The sequence below is a fragment of the Sturnus vulgaris genome, chromosome 14, assembly GCF_052056855.1.
Source record: "Sturnus vulgaris isolate bStuVul1 chromosome 14, bStuVul1.hap1, whole genome shotgun sequence".
Lineage (NCBI taxonomy): Eukaryota > Metazoa > Chordata > Aves > Passeriformes > Sturnidae > Sturnus > Sturnus vulgaris.
The window spans coordinates 7,038,011-7,064,514 of NC_142256.1; the positions used below are offsets into that span (position 1 = coordinate 7,038,011).

Consider the following 26,504-nt stretch of genomic DNA (forward strand, 5'->3'; position numbering starts at 1 on the left):
GCCAGCTCCCCAGAGCAGCAAATCTCTCAAGGAACCAGCAAACCATGGTGGTAATTACTGCTTTTCCTCTGCCCTTGTCCAGTTAAACCAGTGGTGGATCTGCTGAGGTACCAGTTGGAATGTGCTCCCTCGAGGTGAGATTTAGGCTTGGTTTAAAATCATCCAAGGGCGCACATTCACATATTCCACCTCCCTGGAGAACGCCCAAGCAAAATTTTAACTGCTCTGGCACTGATAAAAATGATACAATATATTGATTGGTGAGGTGAAAATCAGGGTGGAAAAGCAATGAGACACTTCATGTCTGTATTTTCAAATCCTAGCAAAGGTTTGCTTTGCAGGCAATGGAATATTAATTTACATGTCTTCCATGTGTAGGTTGTTCTCTGCTCAGCTCAATAGGGAGCTGAAAGGGTCATATTTTAATAATTTTCCTTAGTTTGTGTTTTCCAGTAGCCATTACAGGACCTGGGTAGTTGGTTCTAATCTGAATGTTAACATTGACATTATTATTGTGCTTGACAGGGAATGAGGGCTAACGACTAAAACATTGATAAATTGAATAAATTGATATAAGTCATATTTAATTTGCTTCTTTGCTATGTACTGGGGTGAATTATTCATGTTGCTCAGGATTTGTGCCCTCTCACAGGGAGCTTGGGTATATCATAAATGTTCATAAGAGAGAAGCTTCATTCTTTTCTCATATCATGCTGTTTCTACATAAGTGTGTAAACTTGTGAGGAAGAGATGCCATAAATCTACCGAGGAAAAAGTTCTGGTTGTGTTGTACTGACAGATTTGCTGTTCCATGAGATCATTACCTGTGCAGCTGCCAGCAGGGCTGGCTGCTTTGCAGGGCTCCAAGAGCAAAAGAAATATGAGGAATTATATATGGATATAAAAGGCCTGATCTATCATCCAAAATGGTAGTGGCTCATCTTGGAAAGAAACTTCACTTTTGATCATTTTTGCCTGAAGATATTGAGTAGCTATGTAAACTTAAACCAGTTTTAATGGAACATTGTTTTCTTGGAGATAGGAACAGTAATGTAGACAATGCTCTCAGAGGTTTTCAACAGTTATTATTTCCAGAAGTTACAGTGGAAAGAATAAAAGTTGCAGAAAATTATGGAGCAAAATGGAACGTTGGGAGGAGTAACAAAGAGAAGGGAGAAGAAACAGCTCAGTGTGCTGGGTGGGGGTAAGATACATTTGAATTTCAAACATCCCCAGTGGCTTTACTCAGCAGAAATGATCTGCAGCTCCTTTGTGTGAGTAATATCTCAGCAAGCCTTGGAACAAATCCTCACACCCTACTGGCTTTTAATGCTTAGCAGAAAATGAGTTGCTGAATAAAAGATGCGACAACTTAAAAGGGTCTTTTCATTGGGAGTCAAAATAAATGCTGCAGAGAGTTGGTGCCTCTGCTGTCAGGAGCAGGTGAATTACTTTCCACTCTCATCCCATCTCACACAACTGCTTACAGCTTTCCTAACACACACCTGGGGATCTCTGTGCATGTGAAACTTAATCCATTTACGTGCAGGACAGTTAAGAGACCAGTCTGCTGCTCATTAAGGGATGTAAAAGGAAGCCCAGGATAAGGAACAAGTCTTAAAACAGTACCCAGGAGAGCAAAGGGCTAGGCAGGGGATTGGAATGGGAGTATTAAAAGAGTTTTAACTGTCATTATTTTTTATTAAGCATTGAAAAGTCTGAGGAGACTTTCTAACAGTAAAGATTTAATTCTTTGTGTGGTTTAGGGGCCAAGAGAGAGGATTTGTTATAACACACTGATGTGAAAATGAGTTGTATCGTGTTTATAAAGGGATAAAACAGATACAAAAGGGGGCTCTGAAAGTTAATATCAAGTCATTCATTCATGTCCTATCCCTTCCTTCCAATAATCATTAACTGAAACGCTCTGATATTTTTATGAGGGTAAATCTGGGCTTGAGCTGTTCTCAAGCAGCAGGGTGTGCAGAGCTCACCTCATGGAAAAAATGCTGGCAAGGTCTCTAGAAAGTTCCTTGGAAAAAATGAGTTTGATATATCAGCAACTCAATGAAAATAGATAGTAAACATTTATGACAAGTTAAAAGAGTTTCTGTGGCAGGTTGGCAGCCTTTTGCCACTGAATTATTGCATGAAAACAATCTATTATTTTATACCTGTAGTAACCTGCAAATATTCCTATTAGGTATGTTTTATTTTTTATGTCAGGTTTTTTTTTTTCCATGTGAGAAATCTCTTGTGAATGAAGCATGATCTGTAAAAACGCTGACATTCCTAATACTGAAAATTATCTTACAACTGTTGTATGTTGCCTTAATGCAACAGATGCCTGTATCAGCAGTGGTAAATCTGGATATTAAAGACAGTTTCTCATTCTTGGAATTCAGACCAGATCAATTTTATTTTACAGATAGAACTGGGAGCTCTTTTCTGCATAATGGAAAACAAATCCAAACCCCAAACCACCTCCAACAGGTGAGACATGGAAGTTTTATTGAAATTAAATTTAGAAATTAAATTTATATCATTAGAAAGAAACGTAAGTTATTTTTTTTTCTTGTCAAAATATGTTATTCCTACAGAACTGCACTTATCCTCCTGTAAATATTCTTGCAATAATTGTCTGCAAGTAGCAGAGTTTGTTGCCAGATAGCAACAATAGCAGAAGCTTTCGAGGAAGCAATTAGCTCAGTAGAGATTTTTATTCTTTTTCTCCTTTTTCTTCCTGAAAAGACTCTTTCATTTTTAAATGAGAATTTACAGGTCCAGTCTTGCAGTTAGAAGCAATTGTGAAATAATTCTGAGATATGTTTTAACTGACCTGTTTACAGGAAAAATGAGTGTGAATACGAGAATCTATTGAAAAACCAGAGACATACAAAGTGGAGAGCTATAATATGGTTGCCATAGACACAATTTCATATTCTCTTCCCTGTTTACTGCATTGATAACTCCTTTATTGAAATCCAGGAAAAAAAAACCAAAACAAAAACAACAAACAACAACAACAAAAAAACTCGAATAAAACCAAAACTGTGGATGTTCTGAAAAAGCTGTATTCCTTTCTGTTATAATGAGATTATTTTCAGAACTCCTTTAACCACTAATTACCATAAGAAGATTGGTCAACGAGCTCCAGTTGAATATTTGAGGATGCAAGAATATATTCAAGATCAATTTGTAATTATCATATGCACAGAGAGATTTCGTAGTAAAATTTAGTAAAACCAGATGGACTTGCTACATATGGCTAATAGAGATTTACAGTTAGTAAGAAATGCATGAATTCTGTAGATACAAGACTGAGATTCCTTATTCTGCTTTACCAAGAAGACAGCATGTTAATTCAGCTGAAGTCTGCTGCTTTCTCCTTTTGTACATAATACCTAAAATGTCAGCAGGAGTTGACACATATGTGCATGTGGCACGGAGGAATCTCCAGCTTTTCTCTTGGTTTTGCATGTTGTTCTACTCGTAAAATTCTCCACCCAATCACTGAAAGTTATAATCTGCTCTTCTGCTGTTTTGATGTCACCCCTCTAAGTCCTTGAAAATTCTGTTTATTAGAAATAGATGTGAGATAGATTTTTTTATTTTTTTTTAATGTCAGAAGGAAGACTTCATTTGGTCTAATACAAGGATGAAAAAAACCCCAAAAAACAACAAAACAAACCTAAAAAAACCCCACAACAAACCTAGACCATTCATTTTAAACCTTTGCTAGGTGGAATCTTCCAAAGATGTTATTGCTTAATAAAACCTTGACAAGCCAGCACGTGGGGATTTAGCAGGTAACTCCATTAACAGCCAGAGGAGCAGTGCTAATCTCCAGCACTGCCCTGGCTGCTGACAGGCTCAGCTGCTCCTTCAGAGCAGGGAATTGTGGCAACTTAAAAGGTGATTGTCACAGAGTGAGAGACGGTGTGTGAAGAGGAGTTAGACAGGATGTTTTCATTAACATTAAAGAGCTCTTGCTATTCATTAGGCAGCTTGCTCTCCAGACCACAGGAGAGTTGTCACTCACAGGATCTTTTCACAAGAAAAGGATGCATGGTATCAGAACTGTGTTTTATCTGCTTCCTTATGGAGTTTCTGCACAAAAGCAAAATATAGGCAGTTTTGGATTTATTTTTTTTGTTTGTTTGTTAATTTTATCCTAAATTTTAAACTTATTTGAAAGGCCTTTTTCTGTTATGCTCAAGTTAACACACCACGTGTATAACAAGTGGCAGCAGACCTCAACAAAAACGTGGTTTTAACTTTTCAAAGCCGGGCTCACTTTCCTGCTGCACTTTCACTCTGGTTTTCCTGGTGCTGTGCTCCACACCAGCATCCTTCTGACCCGTGGGAGCGTTGGTCCTTCCTTGTGAAACACTTCAGTGAAAGGTTCCCACTCACACAAGCCTTGCTCAGGAGGGCTGGAGATGACAATCCCTCAACCGGGCAATTAATGATGAAACTGCTCGGGGCAGCACAGATGCAGCAGCTGCACAGACAGAATATTCATGGCCCAGTGTCCAGTCTGTGCAGGGCTGCAGGTGCTCTGCCCTTGGTTTGAGCCCTCAAAGCCCAGACAGGTGAGAGCAGGAAACCCAGAAATTGGATGTGAATGCTTCAAAGTGAGGATGTGGGAAATTCACTGGGTTCTGAAGCCTCTTTAAACTGCACCTAAACCCCTCTCCAGCTAATGGTGATAACAGGCAGGGGCAGAGGGCAGCAGGATGGTGAGGATGGCACTGGCTGGTTTTGAGCTGAAGCCATCAGTGTTGGCCATGGCTTTGGGAGCAGGAATTTGGGATGGTGTTCCCCTGCTCCGTGTCCCTTGCATCTGTCCTGTGTATCCTGGTGGGAAAAACCCACATTATTCGGGGTAAAAATCACGAACTAACCTAGATGTGGTCTATTCCAGCAGCCTTTTTTTGGGGAAATTGCTGCCCAGAGGAGTCAGGGCACGCTTTGTTTGCTCAGGGTCTCAGGCTGGCACAGCTGCTGTGAGAATTACACAGCACAAAACTCTTCCTTTGCCCCTGCTGTTCTCAAGATTATTTTGAAGGGCACCAAACTTTACTCCTGTCTGAAGTTGTTCTTCTGTAATAGCAAAATGAAAAATATTATTTCAGAACTTTCTAACACGATTCCGAGGAAGTCTCTAATATTGTCGTGCTTACAAACAACTGTGACCTTTTTATTCTTTTTAAAGTTTTCTTAGATAATGAGAGGCATTTATTGTTCCCAGTCTCATCTCCTATGCAAACGAGATTGTTCTGATGGGATTCTGTTTGCTTTATGCTTTTAAGGAATGAGCTTTAGGAATGGACAAGAGAAATGAAACTGAGAATTCGTCGGTTTTTAAGAGTTACATTCAGGGTAGGGTTTCTTCTGCAATACCCAATTAAAATAAGAAATTTATTTTTTCCTCCTCTGCTTCCTTCCTTTTGCTCCTATATCCCATTCTTCCTTTGGCAGTTATAACTACAGGGGTGTGTATGTACTCAATATAGAAACTTTCACCTAAATGCAGTTCTGGAGTCATAGGGAATGCAGGAAATGCGACATTAAAGTTTGTTTGGTGCTAATTCTATTATATTTTCATTTTGTTTCAGACATTATTTTGGATACTTTGCTTGAAGATTATAAAAGCATTAAATCTTTAAAATCGTGATTATCTAGGAGCAGAATGGAAGGAAATTGTTCTATCTCAGCAGAATAACGTGAATACGTGGATTGCTATCTAATTAAAAAAATGTGTCAAAGTTACACTGCAACATATGAGGTTATACTTTTTGTGTTCAGGAAAAGCAAAATATGAACACTGTGGATGTTTTTTGACTTTATGGGGCAATAATAAACCTTTATCTAGCTGTAGATTGATACCTTCCTCCATTAGTCACAGCTAAGTTTTCCCTTTAATTTCTTCTTCCATTGTCTTTACCCACTGCATTTAAATGTGGAGCTGCACTGTGGCGTTCCAGTTGGGTTTTAATTAGCTTTATTATCTATTGTGTAGGGCTTAATCAATTCTATTGGATGTTATCTGCAGGTGCCTCCAGTAAGGGCATATTACATTGATTTTTCATTTCTCACATCAAACACTCTGCACACATCCAGTGCTTGCTCTGTCTGCTATTGACAGCAGGGTTATTTAGGGCACCCAGGCAAAGTGTAACAGGGATCAGGACAATTACAAAGCCCACAGTATGGATTTATTAGACAGCAAATAAGAAAATAGGAACTGGTGGCAGCTGGCTGTCCAAGAAAGGGGCTCAGGAGAGTGAGGAGCTTGGGAAAATCGCTGCACTTCAGTGGGGGAGTTCTCCAGCTGAAGGTGAGTGTCCTCCAAGGAGCTGTGGTGAGTGCAGCAAGGTGCTGCCTCCTCCCCAGGATGGGGCTCTTACACCAGCAAATATTGCATTTTCCCAAACTGCACATCAGAATTCTATCCCTCGTGTTGGAAATGTTATGAAAACCTGCAAAACCACTTCAGTCTTGCAGGTGGGAGACTTTGGAGATAGTTCAATGTGCTGGTTGGGGCTGGGGTAAAAAAAAAATATCTTAATTGTAAGGAAATATGGGATGTGTTCACAGCCCTAACATGAACTGAAATCCTGTCCTCATTCTCTGCACTGTGCACTGACTCTGCATTTACACTGCAGGCTTTGCTGAGCCGGGTGCACTTCTCCATCTGAACAGAGTCTTTAGAGGAAGATGAGATTTTGCCTCCCGTTTGGAAGTGGGCAGACTCAAAAAACAACCCTTAAATTTAATAAAACAAGATTTAAATCTGTTTTAAATTGTGCCTCCTAGCTGCCCTTCCCCTAGAGAGCAGCGTTCTATGCAAAATGGGTATTTTTTTCCTCTTGCAATAGTTCTTTTATCAAGGTTTCCAAGGTAATCTTAGAATTAAGATTCTCTGCAGTTTGTTTTTTTTTTTTCTGATGCTGTGATCTACACAGGGAGTTAGGTATTATCAGTTCTGATATTTTTCTTTTTCCGTAGAGGTTAATAAAAATCTACAGCCCGATTTTGCACCTATTTTTTTTTTTCTGTTGGTGAACACAAAGTGGGTTGATTGGAGTCACACAACTGTTTGGGAGTGGAGCTGTGTTTTGACTGAAGAAAAGGGCTGTAATCACAGGCTGACAGGAGATGCCAAAGAAATGCTGCAAACGCTCCTGTATTTTCATCAGAATTTCTTTCCAGGCCTAGCTCTGCCCTTTCATACCATGAATAGCTTTATTTCCTCTTGCTTTAAGTTCTTCTCAAATTGTGGAGAGATTCAGGATTGTTTGAAAGGCAGGGTGTCCATAAAATCACCAGGTTAAATTGACTAAAATATGGAAGAAAAACAATTGGGTAATATGTAAAAACTTGCTTGGCTTGATTAGGAATCCAGCAAGGGTTTGGTTTTTGGTTTTGTTTTTTTTTTCTTTGAGAAACTTTGGATGCCAGTGAATTTCCCGGGAAGGTCCTCAGCCTTGCCTGTGATTCCATGAAAGGGATTTTCCTTTGTCTCCAAGCCCACACCTGTGCAGCCCCTGGGCTGAATTGCTGGCATCTCCGAGCAGGTTTTATCTTGCATCTCACAGAGTTTTGCACGATTCCTGCCCAGTATCTTTGCAGGAATACTGGAAAAATCTGTTTCTTGCTCCTTTCCATTAGAAAGATGGATGTCAGAGAGGTTTCCTGCTTTGGAGAAGCCACTGGTCTGTGCTTGCCTGAGCAGTGTTAAGGATTGGGTTGCACCACTGTAATCCATTCCTCTTGCTGATAACAAAGCAGAGCAATTCATTGCTTAAATGGAATTTGAATAACACTGTTGAAATCGATAGCGGCTCCTTATCCATATAAAGATAATTGATCTTTTTGAAGCTCTTTAAATACAATGAGCATTTGATTGTGTTTCCTTCCATTGCTCAGCTTAACACGGTAGCACGGTGAAATTAAATGTTGCTTGTAAAATGACTGGAGCATTCCGTGGTTTTTACTCCCACAACGCTTCTTTGGTCTGTTTGGGCTGATTAGCTGTAAATGAAGATAAGAGCTGCTGCTTTGAAATGGGCGATACAGCAAGAATGTTTCTTTGTGTACAGAAATCAGTCACTTCTGTGGCCTCTGCTCACCCCATGATGTGCACTTCACACTCCAGCATTATTGCTTTTTGCACTTTCTGATGTTGGTCAGATCTCTCTGTTAGTCCCTCTGTGCCTGTCTGCTCCGAGATGTGAAATTTGGAACTGGAGATGCAGAGGATTTTGTTTCAGGTGTGTGCGTGCACCTGAATCCTGCACCGAGCCTGACAAGTGCAGCTCCCTGCAGAAGTGAGAATTGTGAAACCGAAGTGACCTGAGAGCCTGGGGACATTCTCAGGCTCTTTTCCCTGTGATGATGCTGGAAAAAAATTTCTTCAGCCTGAGTGTGGTGGGGCCAGCCCATCCCACCCCACTCACAGCCTGTGAACGTGGGGGATCATGAAATGCAGAAGGATCTGCCTGGTAACACTGCCAAGAATCATCTTTTCTTATATTTCCTATTGCTTTTTGTTTTCGAGGTTTTCTACAATTGTTTTAGCTGTCAAGGCTCTTAGAGAAAAATCCTTCTTCTATTGTTATAAGGTCTGAATATTCATTTATTTTGTGAGTACTGAACATCAGAGTTCGGGATTGTGTGTTGGAGCTTTGAAATTTTCTGTGGATCACTTGCCACAAACAGCTGCAAATGTCACTCCACTAGAGATTTCCCCAAAAGTGTGATTTTTTTTTTTTTTTTATGATCAGTTAACTATCATCTCAAACTATTTTGTTTGCTTTTGCTCTTCATTTATCTCAATCAATCAATTGATCATTGAATTTACCATGATCAGAGGAGAGTCCTATCATCCTGCACTACCTCTACTTTGTATCTTGCATCACTTTTTAAGTTTGAAAAGTCTACAGTCTTTAGACTATTGGTTGAAAGTGCTGACGAAAATTTTAAATATTTATTACAACCTGAAGTGGAAGGGGAAAGCAAGTCTTATCTATGCCATATACCCTGAAACTTTTATCCAATTCTCTTATTTTTGTCTAGCACTAATAAATTTTGCATTTCCTTTCATCCCACTGCAGGTGACAGCATTTTTCACATACCCTCTATTGGAGCCTATGGCTGATGAAGGGGTTTTGTCACCGAGCTGATGACAGCTGATCACTGTGACTTGCATGTGTTCTCTCAGGTAAATCACACAGTTTCCAGCTGGCCTCTGAAAATCCTGCCCTATTCCATTTCAGCACAAGCATTTTGAACCAGCATAGCAACAAACAATTGATGCATAGAAGGTGGGAGTTCAGAACTTTTTGCAAAGTATATTTGCTTTAAAGGGCAGAAAGTGTTATTGAACAAGTAAATATATTAAAAAAAATTAAGCAGGACTTAATTACTCAGTGATGGAGATGCTGTGGGTGAGACTGGACATGTGTTTGTAGTAAGTGCACACATCTTTCAGAGCAGCTCTACACCCTCACATTCATTCCTCATGGACAAACAGGATCAAAAGCCTCATCCTGTTCCCTCCTCTGACTGATCAGGCTGAATTCTGAGGGTGGAAATATGGGAATTATGGACATAGATCTATGTGTGCAACATGCACCTCCTCAGGGACTGCTCCCTGCATCCCTGATTGCAGCTGCTGGCATTGGGATAACCTGGGACTGCTCCCTGCATCCCTGGAGCTGCACCTGGGATGTCCTGGGACTGCTCCCTGCATCCCTGGAGCTGCACCTGGGATAACCTGGGACTGCTCCCTGCATCCCTGGAGCTGCACCTGGGATAACCTGGGACTGCTCCCTGCATCCCTGGCACTGCACCTGGGATAGCCTGGGACTGCTCCCTGCATCTCTGATTGCAGCTGCTGGCATTGGGATAACCTGGGACTGCTCCTGCATCCCTGGCACTGCAGCTGGGATAACCTGGAACTGCTCCCTGCATCCCTGGCACTGCACCTGGGATGTCCTGGGAATGTTCCCTGCATCCCTGGCACTGCACCTGGGATGTCCTGGGACTGCTCCCTGCATCCCTGGCACTGCACCTGGGATGTCCTGGGACTGCTCCCTGCATCCCTGGCACTGCACCTGGGATGTCCTGGGACTGCTCCCTGCATCCCTGGAGCTGCAGCTGGTGGCATTTGGGGGTCTGAGCCCTCAGGGCCCACAGCCCCACTCCAGCCACAAATTCAGAGCCAAGTGGTCCTTGGGGAACAGTCCCTGAGCTAAAGCAGAGCTGCAGGCTGGAGAGGTCGGGGGAACAAAAAAACCCAACAAAGTGTTTTTTTGGGAGTGAGGGGTCTTGCCCAGCCATGTACAATTCCACGGAGCAGTTTCACTTGGAATTTGCACTGAGTTTGGCACTGGGACTTTACAGGAGTGTGCAGTGAGCCTGCTCAGTGGGGCAGGGTGTTTGTGGCACTGTGGATTGTTTGCTCTTTAACCACCTCATTTTACTGCAGCTCCTTTTTTTAGCTCACATTGCAAATCCAGCATGACCCACGCAGAGCAGTTTGCTGGATGGTGATGATGATGAGCTCTCCTATAAACAGGAAAAAGCAGTGGTTCTGAGGCTTTTGTAATGTTTATCAGTAGGAAAACAGAAGTGGCAATTGCTTTTAATTGCCCAATAATTTTATAATTCAAAAGATGGAACTTACAGGAAGCAGCTGCAGTTATAACTGAACCTGCTCTTTTATGTGTTCCTGGGTTTTATTCCTGTATTATATTATCAAATAGTGATAAGCTGCTGGTTTCAGTCAAATTCTGAAGTACAATAAGAGTTGGATTTATCAAGCCCTGGGATGAATACTCCACTACACCGAAAGACACCTTTGTGAATGTTGTGGTTCTAAATTGTCTGTAGAAATCCCATTCCTTATATTAAATCAACTTTCATTCTTTGTTCTCTCAGTACACAGGAATTTTAAGATTCATAACCTATTTCTGTTTGGTTTTTCTCCCTTTGTAGTTTTCCCACCCGTCTCTGTGTTGTTATTCAGCGTGTAAGGAGATGCAGCCCCACAATGAGCATGCACTCTGAATTAATTACCTACTTTCTGTAAAAACAAATAAATGACAGCAAGATCAAAATGAGAAGCGGGAAGGGGAGGACTAGCTGCTGTCACACCTGTGGTGTTACTGTTCCTAATTTTAAAATAAGTTTTAAAATGTGCTGTGCTGCCAAATTATGTCCATTGTCACTGCTGCTCAAGTGCTCCAGTCCCTGAGGGTCACACTCAACTCCTTTAAGCATCAGATGGTGTTTGAAGGCTTTGAGCAGCTATTTCTTATTCACTGCAGACTAAAACAAGACTTTCCTGTTCCTGCTGCCATGTTTTTTCAAGGATTATTGATAAAAGTCTTGGTTTTCCAGCCTTGTCTTGGTGAAAATCTCCATTTGGTGCAATCTTAATTGACAGCTGGAAATAGAGTGTGGGAAACTGCAGCGTGGGCTCTTGCAGACCAAGCATTTACAAAGCTTGCAGCTCAAATATAAGAGATGGGAAAATGAATATTTTAATTTGCCTATCCTGTGATAGTTATGTGTTTATTTGAAAATCAGTGGTCACAGTTTACAGAGCTGGAGCTGCTGTGTGCTGGTATTTTTATGGGATGTGAGCAAGGTGACAGTTGGCATCCTGTGATGCTCTTCACTGACTCACCTACATTCCACATTAATATTGAATAGGACTCCAGAGAGATATGACTGTGCTTTTGTTAGTCTGGACAGGCAGTTATAAAACACTGTTGTAATTAAATTTCTCCTTTCATTTCAATGGTGGAATTAAACAAATATTTTCCTTTGGAGGAAAGTAACAATTTGATGTTAATTGCTTCTATCTGTTTCTCAGCATTGTCAAATAACCTATTGTAAAAACTACTTAATATTTCCAGGGGAATGCCATATATTGCATAACTTATTTCCTTTGCTGGTTATTTTGTTTGATGGTTAAATGGTAATTGGAATGAAAGGAATAAAGAAGCACTTGTGGGTTGGGAAGCACTCAGGGGATTGAGAATTTAAAGCAGAACAATGATTTAACATTTCTTTCTTTTGTTAGCTTTTTCTTTTCATATGTGAATTACGTGCGAGTAAGAGAGATTATAGGGAGAAAAATAAAGGGAGAATGCAGAAAACTCATTTAGATCAAACTCACTGTGCCTAATAAGCAGACAGAAAAATCTACAAACTCTCTAATCTTCACAGTTTGTCCTAAGCCTTCCTAGATGCTGTAGAATTCACAAAATCATTCTGAGGAAGAAAATCAGCCTATTAAAAATGAGAAAACACAGAAACAAAGTTTCAGCATCATTCCAAGAGGTCTGGGGCTTCTTGTTACCGTGGAAAGGAAAATCATTAGGAAAAGCAGGAAAAGAGAGAGCAGCCAGAGTAGAAACGTCCTGAAATAAAAAAATGTGTTTGGATTTCTACATTATTGAACTTTGCTATGGACACATGAAAGGACAAATCATCATCCATCCAAAATCCACGAGGCGTTTGCATGTGAAAAACGCCTGTAAATAAATATCAGTTGATTGCCAAAAGCCAGCATCAGGAGAGCTGCTGGGCCATGGCATTTCGATATTAATGTGGGCATGTCCTGGAGGGCAGGGAAACACGGAGCAAACTGCATTTGGGAATGGGACATCCTGACTGGACACCCCAGTGAGGGCCGGGGCTGTTCCAGCCCGAGGCTCTGGGAATCCTGGAACCTGGAGGAAGTTTCTGAGCCAGGAGTTGCAGAGTTAGGAAGTGTTTTAGTGGAGGCACAGTCAGCTGTGCATGGCTTTGAAGGGGAGATGGATTGTCCAGGACATGTTAAGCTTCCCCATTTTCATGAATCAATCAGTGTCACCACTTTTGGGGTGCAAAGGGAGATTTTTTTTTTTCCCCTACATTTCTGTCACAATTTGAGGCTGTCCTCCCCTGGGTATGTGAAACCACACCAGTTCCATTGAAGAGATGAGCTAGGGGTCTTCCAATTTATTGTAAACCCCAAATCATTGACCAGGATTTCACATGACAAAAGCATTTCCAGATATTTAGTAGTAAATTTTTTCATATTAAAAAAAAAAAAAAAAAGATACAAGTGAAATTCATAAAAAAATGTTGTATCAAAGCAGTAAAATGTAGATGTTGTTCTCTATATCTGAAGTGTGTTCTGTCTTTATTTCAGTGCTCTGCAAAAGTATAGCCCTCAATTTATTTTTTTGTTTGTGACTTTTCTATTAACTGAATTCTGTCAAATTGACAAATGACTGAAATTTTGCTGGGCCAATTTTACATCTTTTTAACCAATGAAAGATGTGGCTGGTTTTCCTTGTCCACCTTTACTCTTAGCATGGATTTGGGCAGTAACTTATTTTATCTTGTTTCTGAATTCCTTTTTCATGTGACTGGAGACTCTTTTGAGGCAGCCTGCTTTAAGCACTGTGCCATTGATAGAGTTGGGTATTTTTGTTGTCCTTTTTTTTTCCTTTTTCAAACTTGTCACTGTCCTGAGAAATGTAAACTGGCACATTTTTCTCAAGGGCACCATGACAAGATCCCCATGAATATAAGCTTAGCAAAGCTGTTCAATACAGAGAATATGACATACTTTATTTTAGTAAGAGCATATTAATGTAATATTTTTTAAATCACCACTCCTGTCACTTTAAAGCTTGTAAGTCCATCAGGTATTTGGAATACCTAACTTGTTTTTCTCTCTTTTAGAGTCCTGGTGACATAACTAAATAGCCAGCAGATGTTCATTTGCACTTTAAGGTGAAGAAGGATGCAGAGCCAGAAAGGTGAGAGCCAGGAGCACAACCCTGTGCTTGGGTTGCCCTTGCTCATGCAGAGAACTCGTGCAGCTTTCATTGCCTGCTTGCACTTTCGAGTCTCACAGTTTTTATTTCATCAGCAAAAGGGGCTTTTCCTTCAATGCTTCACCCTGCTCTGTGTGGTTTTTACAAATTATTATTCAGACTGCTGTACCTCTCACAAATAAACACTGAGGGCTGAAAGTATAGGCTGGCAATTGAAGAACTCAAAGTGTGGTTTGCAGATTCTTTCTGAGTCTTTCTCCTGGTATGTCTGAAAGCTTTTTTGTACCACAGCCAGGTTTGGAACAGCTCAGTCGCCCCATTATAGATAACAAATCTGAAAATGAAAAAAAAAAAGCTCTGAATAGATTGCAGTAGGTCAGACTGGAACCATTACACACAAAGTGTGGGGCCACATCTTCCTCATCCCAGAGCAAGCAGACTGGGGCACAGCTTCTCTGGGATGCAGGGGCAAGGAGGAGGAAAACATTTGCTGTGGATGGTTCTGTGCCCTTGGAAATTAATAGCTTGGTTTTTCCCTCAGTATTGTTCAAAATAATCGTGACTGGTGTTTGGAACAGTAATTTCTGCCTCCAAAAGATTTGGGACATTACATATATATGTGTGTGTATGTATATATATAGGTATGTGTGTGTGTATATATATATATATATAATGTACATATATATGTAAAAATATATATATGTATATATATATATGCACATATATATATATTTATAGTAAGAGAGAGAGCTAGATAGCAAAATCATGTATTTACACCCTCTCAGCAATAAGAGGGGAATAATCAATAATCATTATGTGATTACTACAAGTCTTTGCACTGGAAGGAGAAAAGTTGAAGAACAAGAGCATCTCCTCAGATCTAATAGTTTTTCCAGGCATGAGCTGGAAACTGAATTTTGACTTCATAGCTGAAGTGGCTTTGAGATAAAAGTCTTTTAATCTTCTGTTAAGAAAATTGGCCCACCAAAATCTCCCTGTCAAAGTCCTTCCCCTCCCCTCCAAGGGTGTGATAAATGTTATAAGTTAAGGGCCTCAAACGATTTTTGCAAAGTCTTGTAAATGTTCCATATGTCACTTTCTCGAAAATTATAATCTATTATCTCACTCAAGTGGAATAATAACGCTTTGAAAAAAATGAAATTTATCCCAGGTGCCCCAGCAGGTTGATTCTTCATTATGTGTTAATTGTTAATGGCAATTTTCCATGGAGCATCTGCCAGTTCTAGTGAGCAGAGCTTCCAGAAATGATATATTAATTTTAAGCACAGACTCAAGAGTAGATAAAATCTGTTGGGATTTTTTAAAAATCTTACTCTGTGTACATAAACTGGCTGGGCATAGTTATTATTTTAAGCAAGAGTACAAGATAATTTATAGAACAACATAAAAATAGTATTTTATTGAAGGTCTAACTCAGTGGAATGTTTTTATTTCTGGAGTACTAAGCCTTAAGGGTAAGGCAGTGACAAGTATCAGCTGAGATGCTGTGGGAGTATTTTTCCATATGTGTGTACTACAATAGTAATATAATAATACTTTAATAGAGTGTTAAGCCTTAGGAATAAAATCAAGTTCAGCTGGTGTGGAGGGCATGATGGAATTCCGTGTTTCAGTTCTTGTTTCAAGCTAAATGAACTGGAGAGAAAAGTTAGAGAAAAAAATGGAACAATTAAAATACGTGTAAAAAGATAAAATTAATGGTTTCCTTTGATGTGTAATCGAACACGTGTGCATGTGGAAAGGTGCCTGAAATAAAATTTAGCTAAGTTTTTTAGAAGTGACTTGAGGAGGCTCCTGATGGAAAGATGGTCATGGTGTTACTTGATAAATATTCCAATTCAGTCCTGATGGTGTCATTGAAGCATGTTGTATTTTCCAGTATTACATTTCTTACACATTTTTCACGTTCATTATCAACTTCTGCTGTGCACCTTGTTTATATTGTAGAATTTATAAGCAAGCTTTGCTGTTTAAATGACCCAAATAATCAAGAAACTGATTATATAAAACATATTAAAGATGATGGAAAGGAAAAGCAGAATGTATTATTCCCTCTTAAAACTCTGCATGTTCTTTTTAATGATAAATGTCTTTTTGAGTTGAATGTGATTCAGCCTGTGATAAATATGTCAGTATTTCCATCACACATGGCCAATTTCCCTTGAAAGTCAAGAAAGCAGTGTGGTTTTCTCTCACAAATACTTTTGTCTTGTAAATTTTTTTTTTTTCTTTTCACATGAATGCAGCCCAAACTGGTGAATTAGAGACATATAAAAGAAAGCAGGCATTCAGTGGACAGGTGTGAACGGCTCAGTTTCAAATTGTCTGAACAGAAGAAGAAAATCTTTTCATTGCAAGACAACAAACAGCTCAAAGTTTGCAAACACTCAGTCTGCTGACACTCAACGTGAAATTTTGGGAAGGCATCCACGACAAATGAGTTCTGTTTTTCCTATTTGCAATATCATAAAATGCATATGATTTCATCCAGCCACTTTGTTCCTGAGTGCTTGTAGTTGATGCTCACATTAATCATTGGATTTGGCCTTTCATAGTCCGGTTGAAAAGAATTTGATCAATAGGCAGAGTTGATATTTATGCAAAAAAAAAAAACCAACCTAATTCTGTTTCCAGTTGATGCAGGTTTGTTGTGATTCTCAGGAACCAGATAAAGAAGCAGAATAACCACGGAGAATCTGCTGTGGGAATTCAGAAATTATCAAGATGAGCTGTTTGGACAGATCACAGAACTGCCATCTCTCAGATAAGGAAATTCTATTTTAATTCAGATTTCCAAGAATGGCTGAGAGGATTTCGAGGCTGGAACTTGATTGTTGGGAGTGCCCAGTGCAATCAGACCCCTGAATTCCCTGCGTTTGTAAGATTTTACAGGAAAAAATGCTAAGGATCTTACAGGTTGTACTGTTCAGCTGAAAATGGCAGATGAAATATTGACTTGATAGGAGAGGTGAGGATGATGTGTGTGCCTGTGGCAGTGATGGGAAATTGAGGGAATTGTTTCTGCAATTGTGCCAGTATTGTTTTGCCAGGGAGATTTCTAAAAGTAGCTTTACTTTTGTTTAATAAATAAAATAAATATTTATTTATGAATAAATAAACAGATTTATTTATTAAATCTGTTAATTAAACAGATTACCTCCTATAAAATGGCAGGATGTAACAGCAAATATTTGCTGTCAAATCCTAGTTCTGGGTTTAATACCTCACAGGAGTTGAGGTCCTTAGGAAGAGTCCTGATGTGAAGCCAGTGGTGTCTGATGGTTTAATAGTTTTCTATTATACTGCCATTATATTTATTTATTTAGGTGAGATATTTAAAAACATTATGTTTTTAGCCCATTTAATTTGAGATTATTTTTTATTTCACTTTCAATATTGTCTTTCTGTCTACTTATGAAGTAATTTTATTTTCCAGACAATGTAATGGACAATAGTGTTTGAGTCCAGCTGAGCCCTCTCTTGATTTCCTTAGAAGAACTTGTTTTCTTTTGAGGACATGGTCTAAAATAGGCCCAAAATGCTGAATTCCTGTTGAGACAGCTGGATTCCTCTTCCATGAGGATTTGCAAGAAACCTACAATAACTTTAGAGGCAAAAGCATTTTTTGAATCCATGCAGCAATACAGTATGCAGATCCAGTTACTAACGATTTTCTATGTGTCAAAAATTATTTCTGTTTCAGTTTTTTGGGATTTTTTTTTTTTAATGTTTACCTTGTGTTTTATTAAGTACACGATTATCCTTGCCTTGTTTTCAGATCTGCTCTATTGCTCTTGCCTGGCAATCAGTCTTTGATTTTTGGTCAGTGTTTGCAGGTCGTTCTTTGCTATTCTTTACTGTCTGTTCCCCTTTAATGTGGCAGTGATAGCAGGTCCTGAACAGCAATCAGTAGTGGAAATCCATTTTGCAAGATTTATAGCACAACGAGGGATGGTCTTTACTAATCTGAAGAACCCCACTCCAAATAATTTTGTTCACTGAGGGTGAGTATTTATTTTCAGTCTTGGAGTGGATGGAGTTATTTATCATTTTTAACATGTCTCTATCAGAGCATTGGTCTCCTGCTGTTGAGCTGAAAAACCAAATTGAGGATCCCCAGATTTTTTGCATTTGAAGTAAATTCAATAGGAAGGCAGCAGAAAGGTTTCTGTAGCTGTCTATGAAAAGTTGTCTGGATGTGAACCATGCCCTTATAAAAATAATCTCTAAAATTAAAGAGGTTTGAGTCTTTAAGCCTATAAAAATATTTAAAAGAAGAGTTACAGAATTTATGGAATACATCCTTGATGTACTTGAAATCACTCTTAGACATTCTTTAACTAAAAATATCAAATTCTCCACCTCTTGGAATGGAGTTTGTTATAAAGTGCAAATCAATGCATTTTTACTCATCACTACATCATTCTGCACTAAATGCTTTGAGTATTCTGAGGCCATTTTTCATCACTGCTTGTGGGAATTAAATAAAGTTCCAGACAAAAATAGTTGACCCTAATGTGGTTTCTACCAAATTTTGACCCCTCATCACTCTTGAATTCTGATATTCTGTCTGAAAAGTTGATAGATGTTAAATATTTTTAAAAGGGAAGAAAAAAAGTAAAAAACATAACCTGCGTTTTTTTCAGCAGGGATTTTTTGTGCTTTCAGAATTGATTATTATATTCAAGTATGGTAAGGTAAACAAAATACATATCTGTCAGATTTAATTCTATATACAATAATGATTCTTGCTGAATCTCTGAAATCAGCATCCCCTACACTTCACCATCTCACCCAGGAAACTTGGAGATTCTCTTTTCCCCAGCTGTTCACACACACTGTTATAGTTATTTTATTCATTTTTCCATTTCCTTTCCTGCACAGTACATTGGTTCTGTATCATTTCTGAGCCATTTCTGTGGTGCTCTATCCATTCTTTTCATGGACTCTTAGTTGCTCTCTTAGAAATCAGATCCTTTTTAGAATGTTATGCTTAGCTGCCAAGTTGTAATAGGTATTTCTAGATTCTTGCATTCATACAACAGCTGAAGGCAGATGCACGGGGGGTTTTGTGATGGGGAGGCAGAAAAAGCAAACAGGCTGCTGGACAGTAATCAAACATTTCCCTTTATTTCCTGGCTGTTCAAATCAGGAGCAAAAAAAAAAAAAAGCAACACATTGCATTGTCTCCACAGCAAAGCCTCACAAAGGGTTTGCCTCGAAAAGGAGCCCCAAAACTGAGCTGCAAAATACATTTGCTGCCATCAGATAGGGATTCATAACTCCTGCAAGAATACAGCTTATTCAAAATATATATATACACCTCAGAAAGAATGAAATCATCCAGAAGTCACAATGATGCTGCAGCTCTAAAGCAAGAAAAGGGTTCATATATCCCATAGACTTTTGAATAAAATTCAGTACAGATGATAACACATTCAGCTTGTTTCTGAGCATAGGGGAAGAACTGTAATATATTTCTAATAATCAGTGAAACTTTCTCATATAAAGCAATATGTTGGACAAATAGAAGTCTATTTTTTATATCAGAAATATAAACTTTAAATACAATCTACACTTGCAAGGTAGCTGATGTGTAGTGAGTGTAGCAAGTGGGTCAGGGGGGCAGCAGAGAGGAGTAAGAGCTGAAGCTTTATTATTATTATTTATGATTCTTTGGAATAATTAGCTGTTGCTTTGGTTAACTGGAACATCATTGGTGATAAGCTGTAAAATAAGGTTTCTATATTAATATTCAGAGATCTTTCTAAAGCAGGACCTGTGAATCCTCAGAAAAAACTTCATTATTGCTTCTGCAGTGTGGGGAGTTTTTGTGAGCTTTGATTGATGACTTTTTCATAGGCAAAGGTCATGGCAGGATTCTCATTTAATACTGACAAAAGAAGAGAAATCATAAATAAATGAGTGGATTAAAGGTCCTCAGAAGTTTCAAGAGGTGTTAAAAGTGTTTTGAGTGATCTTTGTTGCATCCTGTAGTTTTTCCATTCTTCCAGCTTTTGTTTCTCTTGCCTCTTTGGTTTTGGTGTATGAACTCTCTAATACAAGTATTTCTGCATTTAGGGTTTTTTTTTTTTGTTTGTTTGGGGTTTTTTTGGCATTTAAAGTCCCTGAAAGTGTAAACCACCGATATAATATTTAAAAATTTCCCTCAAATATCTCTATATAGGAATATATTGAATATTTAGATACATGGCATGTATCAGCATCATACATTTGTGTAATTGTGTGGGGTGCTGCCATCTTCTGCAGTGATGGAATTTCAGGGTGGATGTAGACTCTGGCTCTTGAAATATCCATCAGCTCTTCAGATCTCCCAAAAACACAACTTGCAATCTTCCCATGTAATCAGCACAATTAGGCAGTGCTGTCATTTTAAACTGTGCTGTCAGAGAGCACCTTTGTTTGCTGGAGCAAAAATAACAACAATTCTTGTGGTTTTTTTTGGATTGTTCATGGGAGAAGATGGATTATGTGGCTTTAGTTGGCACAATATTTTGTAAATGTAGATCCACGAAGTCATTTCCAGCCATTTGCATGTTCACCTTCATCTGCATCCAATTGCTTTGACCAGAACATGTGAAATTGCTGCTTTTCTGTTCCAGTTGGTTGGGAGGGAGTGGTGATATCTTTGCTGTTTAAGATGGATGCTTCACTTGTTCACAGGAGGAGAAAAAATTTCCAATCATTCTGCACCAGTGGAGTCTGGCATGAGCTGCTGAGAAAAAGGAGGATAAATGCCACCAGGAAAAAGGCAGATGTGAGGGTGCTTTCCACTGTAGGAACTCACTAAAACAGGTGGCTAAAATGCTCAAAATGACAACCTGAAAGTGGCACAATGTAGAATTTATTTTGTTTTAAATAACCTGTCATGATTCATTTTGCAGAACTGACAAATGTTTTTTCCCAAACCCTTTGCATTTGGATTTCATTTAGTCAGGATGGTTTCAAAGTATGTAATTGTTTATTTTGGTATCATTATGGTTTTGGATTTTATTTTATTCTTTGGAGATGATATATTGCGATTATATGTTAAGTGAAATTATGAAATTATGAAATTATGAAATTATTTTGGAATAGTTGCTGCCATAAATAAGAAAACCATAAATTCAGTTCCAGGGCAGCACAACTTTTCCCGTGTTCCATGCTGCTTGTGGAGAAGGCTTGGAGGATGTGGACGAGTGGTTTGGGTGAAAAACCCTCAACCAAACGAAATCTGACTTTGCTGCTTCTTTCTGGTTTTCCTTGTCCGACTGAATGTAGTGATTGTTATTTCTTCTGTGTCAAAGTCTTCCACCACATGCTGTTGCTAAGAAACACGGATGTTGTGAGTGATCCAAATAAAAGAACAAATCTCTGTTAAATTCACTATCAAAAATTGAAGGCCTGTCTGCATGGAACCAGGTTTTTTTGGTTTGTTGGGTTTTTTTTCCCCTGTTTTTTTTTTTTTTTCCAGTGAAATGCCCCAGTCAGAAATTTCACTTACATTTTATATATTCTGGATACAGCAGTAGATGAAGTCTGTAATGAGTATTTGGAAGATCCCAACAGACTCCATTTGAATGAACCCTCCAGGTGAAAAACCCCTGGCACTCTTTAAAGAGCTTAAATCTCTCTGCTGGGGAAACAAAGCCTTGTGTGGAAGTTACAGAACAAAAAGTTACTGAACAAAATAAAAGCAAACAGTCCAGAATGAACTGAAGCTTGAAAAAATAAGGAGAAAGTGATATTTGAAAAAAACAAAAACAAAACCAAAATTGGTTCAAGTTGAATGATTTGAATTTTTTTTTTCTTTCCAGATTAAAAGAAGAATTTTATGTCACAACAAAACAACACAAAAGGAAAGCAGCACAAGATGAAAAGATAGGAAATATGCTTTTCCAGGTAAATCTCCTTGACAGATTTGTCATTAATTAACCAAGAAAAAAAATGGTTTAGTGTGAAATTAATTTCTAATTAGATAAGTACTATCCTGAAGCATCATATGAAGAAGGGAGAGGGGCCTGGTCCTTAGAAATCCTCCAAACATTCACTCCTAAATCCTCAGATTGTGGCTTTGCATGTGGATGGCAGCAAGGCTTTTTGGAGCCAAAAATGGTGTCAGTGATTTCTACAGAGAGCTGATGACAGAATTCCATAATATTTTCGAAGCCATAGATGATAAATTACACTATTCATAGATTAATGGAATTTTGTAGCATTTCTATAAAGTATCTTTGAAAGCTTTTTTGCTTTAATTTCTGTTTGACTTTGAGTGAGCCTGAGTTGTGTGTAGTGAAAAGGAATAGAGTATGTACAGATGAAACTAATTAAATACTGGCTGTCACTCTTCATCCTGAAGCCCTGATTTCAGCTTGCTGTCTCAACTTTGATTATTAAAATACGTGTGGTAGTTCTCACCCCACGTTACCTGGGAGTGTTGCTAATTAGGTGTCAGGATGTCAGTGATTAATGCAAAATCATGAATAAATTACCAATAAAAGCCATGCACGTGTACTGAGCCATTTCACTATTTGGAATGCTCTGCAGCACGAAGTGCACCAGTGATAACCACTCTTCTGACCTTTGGGTTGGAGTCATTTGCCTGGAATTTCACTAATTAACTAGATGGCAATAGTCAAGTCAGAATCTCAACTAGAAATCTCATTTGTCACAACAAAAGGTGATCTCCACCTGTCATTGTCCAACAGATTTGATCTGCTTTTTAATCCTGTGGCTATTTGTCATTCATCATTTATGTAATGGGGGAAAATGTGATCAAGGCTGTAGTCCCAAATTCTGATTAAGACTTAATCATGATGAGCACAAACATGTAAATAATAGAGATTGGTCTTGGGACATTGTGCATTTTTGCTTAAACGTGTCTACCTGCTTCTTTTTGGTGTCTGTCTTTTCATAGAAAGGAGGCTACAGTCACCAAATGAAATGTGCTGAGAGATGGACAGAACACAACTGGAATAATTCCCGAAGTCAAGGAGTAGCTCGGGGAGGAAACTGCCACCAGTCCTGAGGTAGATGAATGTCTGGGATTTCTGAACGTCCTGCAGGGTTCTGGGTCTGCATCCAGGTGCAGTGGCAGTGGCTGAAGGCTGGACAAATCCATGATAAATATCTGCAAGGCACAGAATCCAGGCAGAGATGCACGTTCCTGTGCTGCTTAGGTAGCACTGATGTCTTCTTGTCTTCTGTAACTGTAGGGAGCACAGATCTCATGACATAATTGTTTTGAGAGCTTTTCCCTGAACTGGTGTCTGTTGTTTCCACTTTGTCTCATCTATTCTTTATCACAGCTGTCAGGACTTTTTTTTCATCTTGTGAGTTGTGTTTTGGGTATTTTTAAAAAAAGGGGAGATTTTGCTCAGAGACCAACCTAAAGCATTTTGAGGCTTCTGTTTCTTTGAATGAGGGATTAAATGAAATTCACACTAAAAGCAAAACTACCCCTATTCCCCAAACTCAGGAAATAAAACACAATGCTTCCAAATGTGTGCTCTCTCCATACCCCAGCTGCTCTGTAAAATTGTTTTTTTTTTTTTTTCTGTGTGTGTTTCAATTTCTCTGTTTCTCCCCAAACACCAGTTTCCCTGAGCAGATGCAGGGCTCTCAGGATCTGTGCCTTATGGCTGTTGTGCCATGCAGGACCTGGGAACCCAGCCCAGAACTTCCAGGCTTCCAGCTCTGCAGCGGGGAAGCCCCAAAAGTCCTGGATCCAAGCCGGAATTTCAAGGTGTCCAGGTGTGTGGTGCCAGCAGAGTGCTGGGCTCTGCAGGCTCTTGGGCTGCTGGTTCTGGAGCAGGGCTGGGTGCACACTGATGTGAGATGGTGAATGAATTGAGCTGGGGAAAGCTTTGCTGTCGGCTGAGGCTCAGTGTCTGTGTCCTGGATCCCACTCTGGTCCTGCCCCTCATGGCCAGGGTGCACAGAACAAACTGGCTGCAGAAACTGAGTTCTCTTCATCCTCTTGAGCTGGGCTGTGTCCAGTGAGTGCTACAGCTCCCTCAAAACCCAAAACCAGGGGTAGGGGAGGCTCTGCTACACCTCATTCACAGGAAAACTTCATAGAGCTGTTTATTTTCGATTAATGCATCATCACTGTTGGAGAATTATGGTTATTCCTTATTCCTGTTAAAAAACAGTTCCCAGCACCACAAAGCTTCCCAGTTACCAGATCCAGGATTTGCTGAACATCTGGTCATTTAGCAGAGCTATGGTGAGATTTGAAATAAGTAGCAGGAAGAAATTGAAATGAATTTTCATTACAGATCTGTATGAAATTCAAAATCCAAGATGAATGGATTTAATTAGCTCTGGACACTTTGGTTTTCCTATAATTCAAACGTGTCAACTTTACAGCACACAGGCCCTTGGGCCATCATTTGAGTCGAGTCATCTTTATTTTGCATGTTTAAGCAGGACATATATTCAGGGGTTTGTGGTACTCTGTAAAACCTGCCAGAGTGTGACTGGGGGCTGTATTTTCATACCTGTAACTAAACAAAGAATTGTTTTACGACATCCCAGTACGTCTGTTTTACGATCAGTTGTGAAAAAGCTCAGAGAACCATTTTTAGAAGAAGCAGTGGATCTGCATTATTGTGCTTTCAGTTAAGGTAATGGAAATTCAATAGAGTCCTGTCTGGGTATATCCTACCAACAGTGCAATAAGGATTAATTTGATAGGCTTTAATTACTTTAGTGCTCATTCAGTCAATTTTTTATTTTTATTTTAATTGGGAATCACGTATTACAGATTTAGTGCATAGGTGCTAACCTCGATATCTTTCTTCTGTCAGACTTTTAAATAGAGCTACAGCACAGAAGGTGCATCCAGCAGCATGGAGTGTGAAAGGAGACACCTGAAATTACTGGGAATTTTGGTTCAGGGCATACCTACTTTGGATAATTCACTTTTTCTTCCTCCAGGTTTATGTTACAAGCTCTTTTCCTCAAGAGGACAAAGGTTGTGCCAGATTTCAGTATTGATGTGAACCTGAAAATGCATGAAATAAATGAAGATATCAGCCAGGGGCCAATTACATCACACACTATCAAATTATACTGAGAAGACCCAAGCTTCCCATTCAGAAATGATACTGGAATGGCACTTGTGAGAATATTTGATTTGCTTTATAAAAGGCTGCTCAGGAAAAGACAAGATAAATTGCTAGTTTTATACAGCTGTATGGACAAATTAAAGCAATAGATTCCAGGGTGCTGGAGAATTGTCCTTGCTCTTTGGCTTGTGTCCACATGCATTCTTTGAGATCTTGTTTATTCTGGGGATTTGTTCCCATCTCAGTCCAGGGCAGGCTGTTGTCACAGCAGGACCTGCAGCCTGTCCATTGTCCCATCCTGTGCCCTCCCCTGCTCTCAGGGAGCAGAATTTGTGCCAGTCCAAGTCAGAGGCTTTACCTGCCCTGGGACTGGCCGGGTGTGGGGTTCTGAGCTGGGGGAGCTGCTCTGCCCCCTCCTCCTCCTGCTGGGCTCTGGAGGAGCTGAACTGCACCAGGGACTGGGAGAGCTGGGCTGGTTTCAGGCTCAGCTGCAGGTAACACACCTGAGCTCACCCCCAAAAGTGCCTGGTACCCCCCTGGCTGCTGCTGCTGCCAGCTCTGGAGCCTGGCAGTGTTCCTGCCAAGAAAGGCTTTGCAGAGGCAGCAAAGAAACCTCTCGCTGCTGCCTGCATCAGTTTTTAAAAATGAACAACTGTGAGCAAATAAAGCTGTGGTTCTCATCTGGTGTGTGTGCAGAGCAGGACGCCAGGCTTCTGAAAAAGACATTTTCATCATCTCTATTAAGAGATGGTGAACATCTCTTAACATATTCAAAGTCCTGAGCTTTTGCAGAAACTTGCTGTAGAAGAGTTCATTTTTTGCTGTGCTCATTCTTTTTGGGCTGAATCTGATTCTTTCCTCGTAGCCAAAAAGGAGAAATAACAGCTTGAAATACTGGAACCAAAGAAGAGCTAACTTTGAGGAGGTACATAATGGTTTAATTGTCCTGGTTCAGATATATAATACAAGCTTCCCTGGGGGAGTGTTTTTCCCTGTTAACTCATTTATAAGATAACTGAGGCTACAGGTGTTCAGCTTTAATAAGGCATTAGTGAACAATTATATAAGAGACTAAAAATAAAACTGGAGTCTTTGCATGGAGGAAATCAACACCGAGTGAAAAAATAATTAACAGCCAAGCTGCACAATCAACTAAGGGTGAAGATTTTTAGAAACTAAAATCATTGGATGATATCTTTAATGCAAATAGAAAGGATGTTGTTGAAAGAATGGAAGATGATATGTTTTTATGTGCCAGATATGAAAAGACACCACTAATATATTCAAGAATAACTGGTGCTAACACTACTAATAAAATCATTTTCTGTTTGAATTAAAGTGGGCTTTAAAATATTGTTTGAAAATAGTGAAGAGCCAGCTTTCCACTAACATGCAATGCTGTATTCCCCTGATTTATGAAATCTCATTTCAATTGCAAAGCAGTGGCTCCTCTGTGTTTGTGCCTGTGCACTGTGTCATGCTGCACACAGCTCCAACGGCAGAGAAAGAGGAAATTAGATGTATTAAACCTGAAGAATCAGTGACATTCAAATAACAGCTT

The 26,504-nt window shown here is 39.4% G+C and overlaps 1 long non-coding RNA gene across 2 annotated transcripts; it reads left to right on the forward strand.

The window, feature by feature from the left end:
• On the forward strand, positions 1-26,281 carry LOC148222130 (uncharacterized). Of its 2 annotated transcripts, XR_015806670.1 has the most exons (10): positions 1-134; positions 2,429-2,493; positions 9,123-9,229; positions 13,756-13,832; positions 16,533-17,875; positions 20,556-20,687; positions 21,689-21,773; positions 22,789-22,900; positions 23,469-23,624; positions 24,813-26,281. It is a non-coding gene; the product is annotated as an uncharacterized LOC148222130 (long non-coding RNA). The 2 variants fall into 2 exon arrangements; XR_015806671.1 differs by lacking the exon at positions 13,756-13,832.
• The last annotated feature ends 223 nt before the right edge of the window (positions 26,282-26,504 follow it).